Consider the following 10,000-nt stretch of genomic DNA (forward strand, 5'->3'; position numbering starts at 1 on the left):
GCATGTCATGCCACGGCGTTGCCAAACATGCCATGCCACGGCCCCGGCCCGCATGCCTTGCTACGGCGTCGTCCAACATGCCATGCCACGGCCTCGGCCCGCATGCCATGCCACGGCCTCGGCCCGCATGCCATGCCACGGCCTCGGCCCGCATGCCATGCCACGGCCTCGGCCCGCATGACATGCCACGGCCTCGGCCCGCATGCCATGCCACGGCCTCGGCCCGCATGCCTTGCCACGGCGTTGCCCAACATGCCATGCCACGGCCCGCATGTCTTGCCACGGCGTTGCCAAACATGCCATGCCACGGCCTCGGCCCGCATGCCATGCCACGGCGTCGCCCAACATGCCATGCCGCGGCCACGGCCCGCATGCCATGCCACGGCCTCGGCCCGCATGCCTTGCCACGGCGTTGCCCAACATGGCATGCCACGGCCTCGGCCCGCATGCCATGCCACGGCCTCGGCCCGCATGTCTTGCCACGGCGTTGCCAAACATGCCATGCCACGGCCTCGGCCCGCATGCCATGCCACGGCGTCGCCCAACATGCCATGCCACGGCCACGGCCACGGCCCGCATGCCATGCCACGGCCTCGGCCCGCATGCCTTGCTACGGCGTTGCCCGACATGCCATGCCACGGCCTCGGCCCGCATGCCTTGCCACCGCGTTGCCCAGCATGCCATGCCACCGCGTTGCCCGGCGTGCCATGCCTTAGCCTTGGCCAACATGTCGAGCCACGGCCTCGGCCCGCATGCCTTGCTACGGCGTCGCCCAACATGCCATGCCACGGCCTCGGCCCGCATGCCATGCCACGGCCTCGGCCCGCATGCCTTGGTACGGCGTCGCCCAACATGCCATGCCACGGCCTCGACCCGCATTACATGCCACGGCCTCGGCCCGCATTACATGCCACGGCCTCGGCCCGCATGACATGCCACGGCCTCGGCCCGCATGCCATGCCACGGCCTCGGCCCGCATGCCATGCCATGCCACGGCCCGCATGTCTTGCCACGGCGTTGCCAAACATGCCATGCCACGGCCTCGGCCCGCATGCCATGACACGGCGTCGCCCAACATGCCATGCCATGGCCACGGCCCGCATGCCATGCCACGGCCTCGGCCCGCATGCCTTGCTACGGCGTTGCCCAACATGCCATGCCACGGCCTCGGCCCGCATGCCTTGCCACCGCGTTGCCCAGCATGCCATGCCACCGCGTTGACCGGCGTGCCATGCCTTAGCCTTGGCCAACATGTCGAGCCAGGGCCTGGGCCAAACTTGCCATGACACGGCCTCGGCCCGCATGCCATGCCACGGCCTCGGCCCGCATGACATGCCACGGCCTCGGCCCGCATGCCTTGCTACGGCGTCGCCCAACATTCCATGCCACGGCCTCGGCCCGCATGCCAAGCCACGGCCTCGGCCCGCATGACATGCCACGGCCTCGGCCCGCATGCCTTGCCACGACGTCGCCCAACTTGCCATGCCACGGCCTCGGCCCGCATGCCATGCCACGGCCTCGGCTCGCATGACATGCCACGGCCTCGGCCCGCATGCCTTGCTACGGCGTCGCCCAACATGCCATGCCACGGCCTCGGCCCGCATGACATGCCACGGCCTCGGACCGCATGCCTTGCTATGGCGTCGCCCAACATGCCATGCCACGGCCCCGGCCCGCATGCCTTGCCACCGCGTTGCCCGGCATGCCATGCCACCGCGTTGCCCGGCGTGCCATGCCTTAGCCTTGGCCAACATGTCGTGCCACGGCCTCGGCCCGCATGCCATGCCATGCCACGGCCCGCATGTCTTGCCACGGCGTTGCAAACATGCCATGCCACGGCCTCGGCCCGCATGCCTTGCTACGGCGTCGCCCAACATGCCATGCCACGGCCTCGGTCAGCATGCCATGCCATGGCACCGCCTTGTCCAGCACGCCGTGCCGCAGCGTTGGCCAGCATGCCTTGGCCGGCATGCCATGCCAATGCCTTGGGCCAACATGGCGTGCCACGGGCTGGGCCATGCCGGTCCGTTGCTCGGCATGCCACGGCCGTGGCGGCATGGCAAGCCACGGCCTCGGCCAGCATGCCATGCCCGGCCTCGCCCAGCATGCCATGGCACGGTCTTGGTCAGCATGCCATGCCATGGCACCGCCTTGTGCAACGTTGGCCAGCATGCCTTGGCCGGCATGCCATGCCAATGCCTTGGGCCAACATGGCGTGCCACGGGCTGGGCGAGCATGGCATGCCACGGGCTGGGCGAGCATGCCACGCCACGGCCTTGGCTAGCAGCAAGGCATGCCACGGCCTCGGCGAGCATGCCATGCCATGCCAAGGCCAAGGCCAAGGCCAAAGCCAAGGCCAAGGCCAAGGCCAAGGCAGTGGGCAAGGCCAAGTCCCTGTGCAAGGCATGGCCAAGGCCAAGGCCATGGCATGCCACCGCCTCGATCGATCTTTTTGAACATGATTCTTTTATAATCTTACCCAAACCGTGCAACACAATTAAAAATGCACTACAATCAATTTTAAATGTCATTCCCTATTTTTTTGCAATTTTTCTGGAGCTTTTCGAATTTTTAAAGCCCTTATTTGGCATAAAAAAATCAAAATAAAATAAAAAAAATGAAAAAAATAATTTAATAATTTCTATAATTACTAGTGAATCATCCTTTAATTATGGGAATTTTTCCATAATTTTTTGACCATTTTTATTAATTTTTATTATTTTTTAAGTATTAATATCGAAATAAATTAAAATAAAATATTTTCGGTAAAAAAATATTTTTTTTAATTTTTTTTATGGTGTATTAAATTATTTCCTACAACTTTCATGTTGAAAGTTTTGGCAAAAAACCATTACTTTTTAAAAAAACCCCATTATGACTCCTCGAACATGCTTGATGTTTCCTCCTGCCAGACTGAAAAGGGCTTAACAGGCTATTATAAGGGGGGGGCACCTCCCTTGCCCAGGGCAAGGCAGTGGCAGGTACGCCCCATGTTGGGCGCGGCCTGGGCTGCGGCCTTGGGTTACATGCACTGCGGCTCGACCGCGGCCTGGGCTGCGGCCTGGGGCGGCTCGGCCGCGGCCTTGGGCGGCCTGGACCGCGGCCTTGGGCGGCCTTGCGCGGCCTGGGCGCGGCCTTGCGCGGCCTGGGCGCGGCCTTGGGCGGCCTGGCCGCGGCCTTGCGCGGCCTGGGCGCGGCCTTGGGCAGCATGGCGTGGCATCCGCGCGGGCGTGGGCGGCCTGGCATGCGCGCGGCATGGGCAGCACGGCATGGCATGCGCACGGCCTGGGCGGCCTGGCATGCAGCCGGCCTGGCATGCCCGCGGCGTGGGCAGCACGGCATGGCATGCGCACGGCCTGGGCGGCCTGGCATGCAGCCGGCCTGGCATGCCCGCGGCGTGGGCAGCACGGCATGGCATGCGCACGGCCTGGGCGGCCTGGCATGCAGCTGGCCTGGGCAGCACGGCATGGCATGCGCACGGCCTGGGCGGCCTGGCATGCAGCCGGCCAGGGCAGCCTGGCCTGGCATGCCCGCGGCGTGGGCAGCGTGGCCTGTGCGAATACCGCGCGCGTGGTCTTTTGACCACGGTGCGCGTGTTGCGCGCATGGTCGCGCACGCCTTTGCACGCCTTCGCACGCAACGCACGTCTAGTGATAAGAACCGCAGCCAAGGCAGCCCAGCCCCAAGGCCATGGCCAGCAGCATGGCATGCCACGGCCAAGGCAGGCCAGCCAAAGCCAGCAGCATGCCATGCCAAGGCCAAGGCCAGCAGCATGCCATGCCACGGCCAAGGCAGCCCAGCCAAAGCCAGCAGCATGCCATGCCAAGGCCAAGGCCAGCAGCATGCCATGCCACGGCCAAGGCAGCCCAGCCAAAGCCAGCAGCATGCCATGCCAAGGCCTAGGCCAGCAGCATGCCTTGCCACGGGCAAGGCAGGCCTGCCAAAGCCAGCAGCATGCCATGCCAAGGCCAAGGCCAGCAGCATGCCATGCCACGGCCAAGGCAGCCCAGCCAAAGCCAGCAGCATGCCATGCCAAGGCCTAGGCCAGCAGCATGCCATGCCACGGCCAAGGCAGCCCAGCCAAAGCCAGCAGCATGCCATGCCAAGGCCTAGGCCAGCAGCATGCCATGCCACGGCCAAGGCAGGCCTGCCAAAGCCAGCAGCATGCCATGCCAAGGCCAAGGCCAGCAGCATGCCATGCCACGGCCAAGGCAGCCCAGCCAAAGCCAGCAGCTTGCCATGCCAAGGCCAAGGCCAGCAGCATGCCATGCCACGGCCAAGGCAGCCCAGCCAAAGCCAGCAGCATGCCATGCCATGCCAAGGCCAAGGCCAGCAGCATGCCATGCCACGGCCAAGGCAGGCCTGCCAAAGCCAGCAGCATGCCATGCCAAGGCCAAGGCCAGCAGCATGCCATGCCACGGCCAAGGCAGCCCAGCCAAAGCCAGCAGCATGCCATGCCAAGGCCTAGGCCAGTAGCATGCCATGCCACGGCCAAGGCAGCCCAGCCAAAGCCAGCAACATGCAATGCCACGGCCTCGGCCCGCATGCCTTGCTACGGCGTCGCCCAACATGCCATGCCAGGGCCTCGGCCCGCATGCCGTGCCACGGCCTCGGCCCGCATGACATGCCACGGCCTCGGCCCGCATGCCATGCCATGCCACGGCCCGCATGTCTTGCCACGGCGTTGCCAAACATGCCATGCCACGGCCTCGGCCCGCATGCCATGCCACGGCGTCGCCCAACATGCCATGCCACGGCCACGGCCCGCATGCCATGCCACGGCCTCGGCCCGCATGCCTTGCTACGGCGTTGCCCAACATGCCATGCCACGGCCTCGGCCCGCATGCCATGCCACGGCCTCGGCCCGCATGACATGCCACGGCCTCGGCCCGCATGACATGCCACGGCCTCGGCCCGCATGCCATGCCACGGCCTCGGCGCGCATGCCATGCCACGGCCTCGGCCCGCATGCCATGCCACGGCCTCGGCCCGCATGCCTTGCCACGGCGTTGCCCAACATGCCACGCCACGGCCTCGGCCCGCATGCCATGCCATGCCACGGCCCGCATGTCTTTGCCACGGCGTTGCCAAACATGCCATGCCACGGCCTCGACCAGCATGCCATGCCACGGCGTCGCCCAACATGCCATGCCACGGCCACGGCCCGCATGCCATGCCACGGCCTCGGCCCGCATGCCTTGCTACGGCGTTGCCCAACATGCCATGCCACGGCCTCGGCCCGCATGCCATGCCACGGCCTCGGCCCGCATGACATGCCACGGCCTCGGCCCGCATGACATGCCACGGCCTCGGCCCGCATGCCATGCCACGGCCTCGGCCCGCATGCCATGCCACGGCCTCGGCCCGCATGCCATGCCACGGCCTCGGCCCGCATGCCTTGCCACGGCGTTGCCCAACATGCCACGCCACGGCCTCGGCCCGCATGCCATGCCATGCCACGGCCCGCATGTCTTTGCCACGGCGTTGCCAAACATGCCATGCCACGGCCTCGACCAGCATGCCATGCCACGGCGTCGCCCAACATGCCATGCCACGGCCACGGCCCGCATGCCATGCCACGGCCTCGGCCCGCATGCCTTGCTACGGCGTTGCCCAACATGCCATGCCACGGCCTCGGCCCGCATGCCTTGCCACCGCGTTGCCCAGCATGCCATGCCACCGCGTTGCCCGTCGTTCCATGCCTTAGCCTTGGCCAACATGTCGAGCCACGGCCTCGGCCCGCATGCCATGCTACGGCGTCGCCCAACATGCCATGCCACGGCCTCGGCCCGCATGCCTTGCTACGGCGTCGCCCAACATGCCATGCCACGGCCTCGGCCCGCATGCCATGCCACGGCCTCGGCCCGCATGCCATGCCACGGCCTCGGCCCGCATGCCATGCCACGGCCTCGGCCCGCATGCCATGCCACGGCCTCGGCCCGCATGCCCTGCCACGGCGTTGCCCAACATGCCATGCCACGTCCTCGGCCCGCATGCCATGACATGCCACGGCCCGCATGTGTTGCCACGGCGTTGCCAAACATGCCATGCCACGGCCTCGGCCCGCATGCCATGCCACGGCGTCGCCCAACATGCCATGCCACGGCCACGGCCCGCATGCCATGCCACGGCCTCGGCCCGCATGCCTTGCTACGGCGTTGCCCAACATGCCATGCCACGGCCTCGGCCCGCATGCCTTGCCACGGCGTTGCCCAACATGCCATGCCACGGCCTCGGCCCGCATGCCATGCCATGCCACGGCCCGCATGTCTTGCCAAGGCGTTGCCAAACATGCCTTGCCACGGCCTCGGCCCGCATGCCATGCCACGGCGTCGCCCAACATGCCATGCCACGGCCTCGGCCCGCATGCCATGCCATGCCACGGCCCGCATGTCTTGCCACGGCGTTGCCAAACATGCCATGCCACGGCCTCGGCCCGCATGCCATGCCACGGCGTCGCCCAACATGCCATGCCCCGGCCACGGCCCGCATGCCATGCCACGGCCTCGGCCCGCATGCATTGCTACGGCGTTGCCCAACATGCCATGCCACGGCCTCGGCCCGCATGCCTTGCCACCGCGTTGCCCAGCATGCCATGCCACCGCGTTGCCCGGCGTGCCATGCCTTAGCCTTGGCCAACATGTCGAGCCACGACCTCGGCCCGCATGCCTTGCTACGGCGTCGCCCAACATGCCATGCCACGGCCTCGCCCCGCATGCCATGCCACGGCCTCGCCCCGCATGCCATGCCACGGCCTCGCCCCGCATGCCATGCCACGGCCTCGGCCCGCATGCCTTGCCACGGCGTTGCCCAACATGCCACGCCACGGCCTCGGCCCGCATGCCATGCCATGCCACGGCCCGCATGTCATGCCACGGCGTTGCCAAACATGCCATGCCACGGCCCCGGCCCGCATGCCTTGCTACGGCGTCGTCCAACATGCCATGCCACGGCCTCGGCCCGCATGCCATGCCACGGCCTCGGCCCGCATGCCATGCCACGGCCTCGGCCCGCATGACATGCCACGGCCTCGGCCCGCATGCCATGCCACGGCCTCGGCCCGCATGCCTTGCCACGGCGTTGCCCAACATGCCATGCCACGGCCCGCATGTCTTGCCACGGCGTTGCCAAACATGCCATGCCACGGCCTCGGCCCGCATGCCATGCCACGGCGTCGCCCAACATGCCATGCCGCGGCCACGGCCCGCATGCCATGCCACGGCCTCGGCCCGCATGCCTTGCCACGGCGTTGCCCAACATGGCATGCCACGGCCTCGGCCCGCATGCCATGCCACGGCCTCGGCCCGCATGTCTTGCCACGGCGTTGCCAAACATGCCATGCCACGGCCTCGGCCCGCATGCCATGCCACGGCGTCGCCCAACATGCCATGCCACGGCCACGGCCACGGCCCGCATGCCATGCCACGGCCTCGGCCCGCATGCCTTGCTACGGCGTTGCCCGACATGCCATGCCACGGCCTCGGCCCGCATGCCTTGCCACCGCGTTGCCCAGCATGCCATGCCACCGCGTTGCCCGGCGTGCCATGCCTTAGCCTTGGCCAACATGTCGAGCCACGGCCTCGGCCCGCATGCCTTGCTACGGCGTCGCCCAACATGCCATGCCACGGCCTCGGCCCGCATGCCATGCCACGGCCTCGGCCCGCATGCCTTGGTACGGCGTCGCCCAACATGCCATGTCACGGCCTCGACCCGCATTACATGCCACGGCCTCGGCCCGCATTACATGCCACGGCCTCGGCCCGCATGACATGCCACGGCCTCGGACCGCATGCCTTGCTACGGCGTCGCCCAACATGCCATGCCACGGCCCCGGCCCGCATGCCTTGCCACCGCGTTGCCCGGCATGCCATGCCACCGCGTTGCCCGGCGTGCCATGCCTTAGCCTTGGCCAACATGTCGTGCCACGGCCTCGGCCCGCATGCCATGCCATGCCACGGCCCGCATGTCTTGCCACGGCGTTGCAAACATGCCATGCCACGGCCTCGGCCCGCATGCCTTGCTACGGCGTCGCCCAACATGCCATGCCACGGCCTCGGTCAGCATGCCATGCCATGGCACCGCCTTGTCCAGCACGCCGTGCCGCAGCGTTGGCCAGCATGCCTTGGCCGGCATGCCAAGCCAATGCCTTGGGCCAACATGGCGTGCCACGGGCTGGGCCATGCCGGTCCGTTGCCCGGCATGCCACGGCCGTGGCGGCATGGCAAGCCACGGCCTCGGCCAGCATGCCATGCCCGGCCTCGCCCAGCATGCCATGGCACGGTCTTGGTCAGCATGCCATGCCATGGCACCGCCTTGTGCAACGTTGGCCAGCATGCCTTGGCCGGCATGCCATGCCAATGCCTTGGGCCAACATGGCGTGCCACGGGCTGGGCGAGCATGGCATGCCACGGGCTGGGCGAGCATGCCACGCCACGGCCTTGGCTAGCAGCAAGGCATGCCACGGCCTCGGCGAGCATGCCATGCCATGCCAAGGCCAAGGCCAAGGCCAAAGCCAAGGCCAAGGCCAAGGCCAAGGCAGTGGGCAAGGCCAAGTCCCTGTGCAAGGCATGGCCAAGGCCAAGGCCATGGCATGCCACCGCCTCGATCGATCTTTTTGAACATGATTCTTTTATAATCTTACCCAAACCGTGCAACACAATTAAAAATGCACTACAATCAATTTTAAATGTCATTCCCTATTTTTTTGCAATTTTTCTGGAGCTTTTCGAATTTTTAAAGCCCTTATTTGGCATAAAAAAATCAAAATAAAATAAAAAAAATGAAAAAAATAATTTAATAATTTCTATAATTACTAGTGAATCATCCTTTAATTATGGGAATTTTTCCATAATTTTTTGACCATTTTTATTAATTTTTATTATTTTTTAAGTATTAATATCGAAATAAATTAAAATAAAATATTTTCGGTAAAAAAATATTTTTTTTAATTTTTTTTATGGTGTATTAAATTATTTCCTACAACTTTCATGTTGAAAGTTTTGGCAAAAAACCATTACTTTTTAAAAAAACCCCATTATGACTCCTCGAACATGCTTGATGTTTCCTCCTGCCAGACTGAAAAGGGCTTAACAGGCTATTATAAGGGGGGGGCACCTCCCTTGCCCAGGGCAAGGCAGTGGCAGGTACGCCCCATGTTGGGCGCGGCCTGGGCTGCGGCCTTGGGTTACATGCACTGCGGCTCGACCGCGGCCTGGGCTGCGGCCTGGGCCGGCTCGGCCGCGGCCTTGGGCGGCCTGGACCGCGGCCTTGGGCGGCCTTGCGCGGCCTGGGCGCGGCCTTGCGCGGCCTGGCCGCGGCCTTGCGCGGCCTGGGCGCGGCCTTGGGCAGCATGGCGTGGCATCCGCGCGGGCGTGGGCGGCCTGGCATGCGCGCGGCATGGGCAGCACGGCATGGCATGCGCACGGCCTGGGCGGCCTGGCATGCAGCCGGCATGGCATGCCCGCGGCGTGGGCAGCACGGCATGGCATGCGCACGGCCTGGGCGGCCTGGCATGCAGCCGGCCTGGCATGCCCGCGGCGTGGGCAGCACGGCATGGCATGCGCACGGCCTGGGCGGCCTGGCATGCAGCTGGCCTGGGCAGCACGGCATGGCATGCGCACGGCCTGGGCGGCCTGGCATGCAGCCGGCCAGGGCAGCCTGGCCTGGCATGCCCGCGGCGTGGGCAGCGTGGCCTGTGCGAATACCGCGCGTGTGGTCTTTTGACCACGGTGCGCGTGTTGCGCGCATGGTCGCGCACGCCTTTGCACGCCTTCGCACGCAACGCACGTCTAGTGATAAGAACCGCAGCCAAGGCAGCCCAGCCCCAAGGCCATGGCCAGCAGCATGGCATGCCACGGCCAAGGCAGGCCAGCCAAAGCCAGCAGCATGCCATGCCAAGGCCAAGGCCAGCAGCATGCCATGCCACGGCCAAGGCAGCCCAGCCAAAGCCAGCAGCATGCCATGCCAAGGCCAAGGCCAGCAGCATGCCATGCCACGGCCA

The sequence above is a fragment of the Camellia sinensis genome, chromosome 6 (genome assembly GCF_055761805.1).
Source record: "Camellia sinensis isolate YWXY chromosome 6, ASM5576180v1, whole genome shotgun sequence".
In the NCBI taxonomy this organism is placed as follows: domain Eukaryota; kingdom Viridiplantae; phylum Streptophyta; class Magnoliopsida; order Ericales; family Theaceae; genus Camellia; species Camellia sinensis.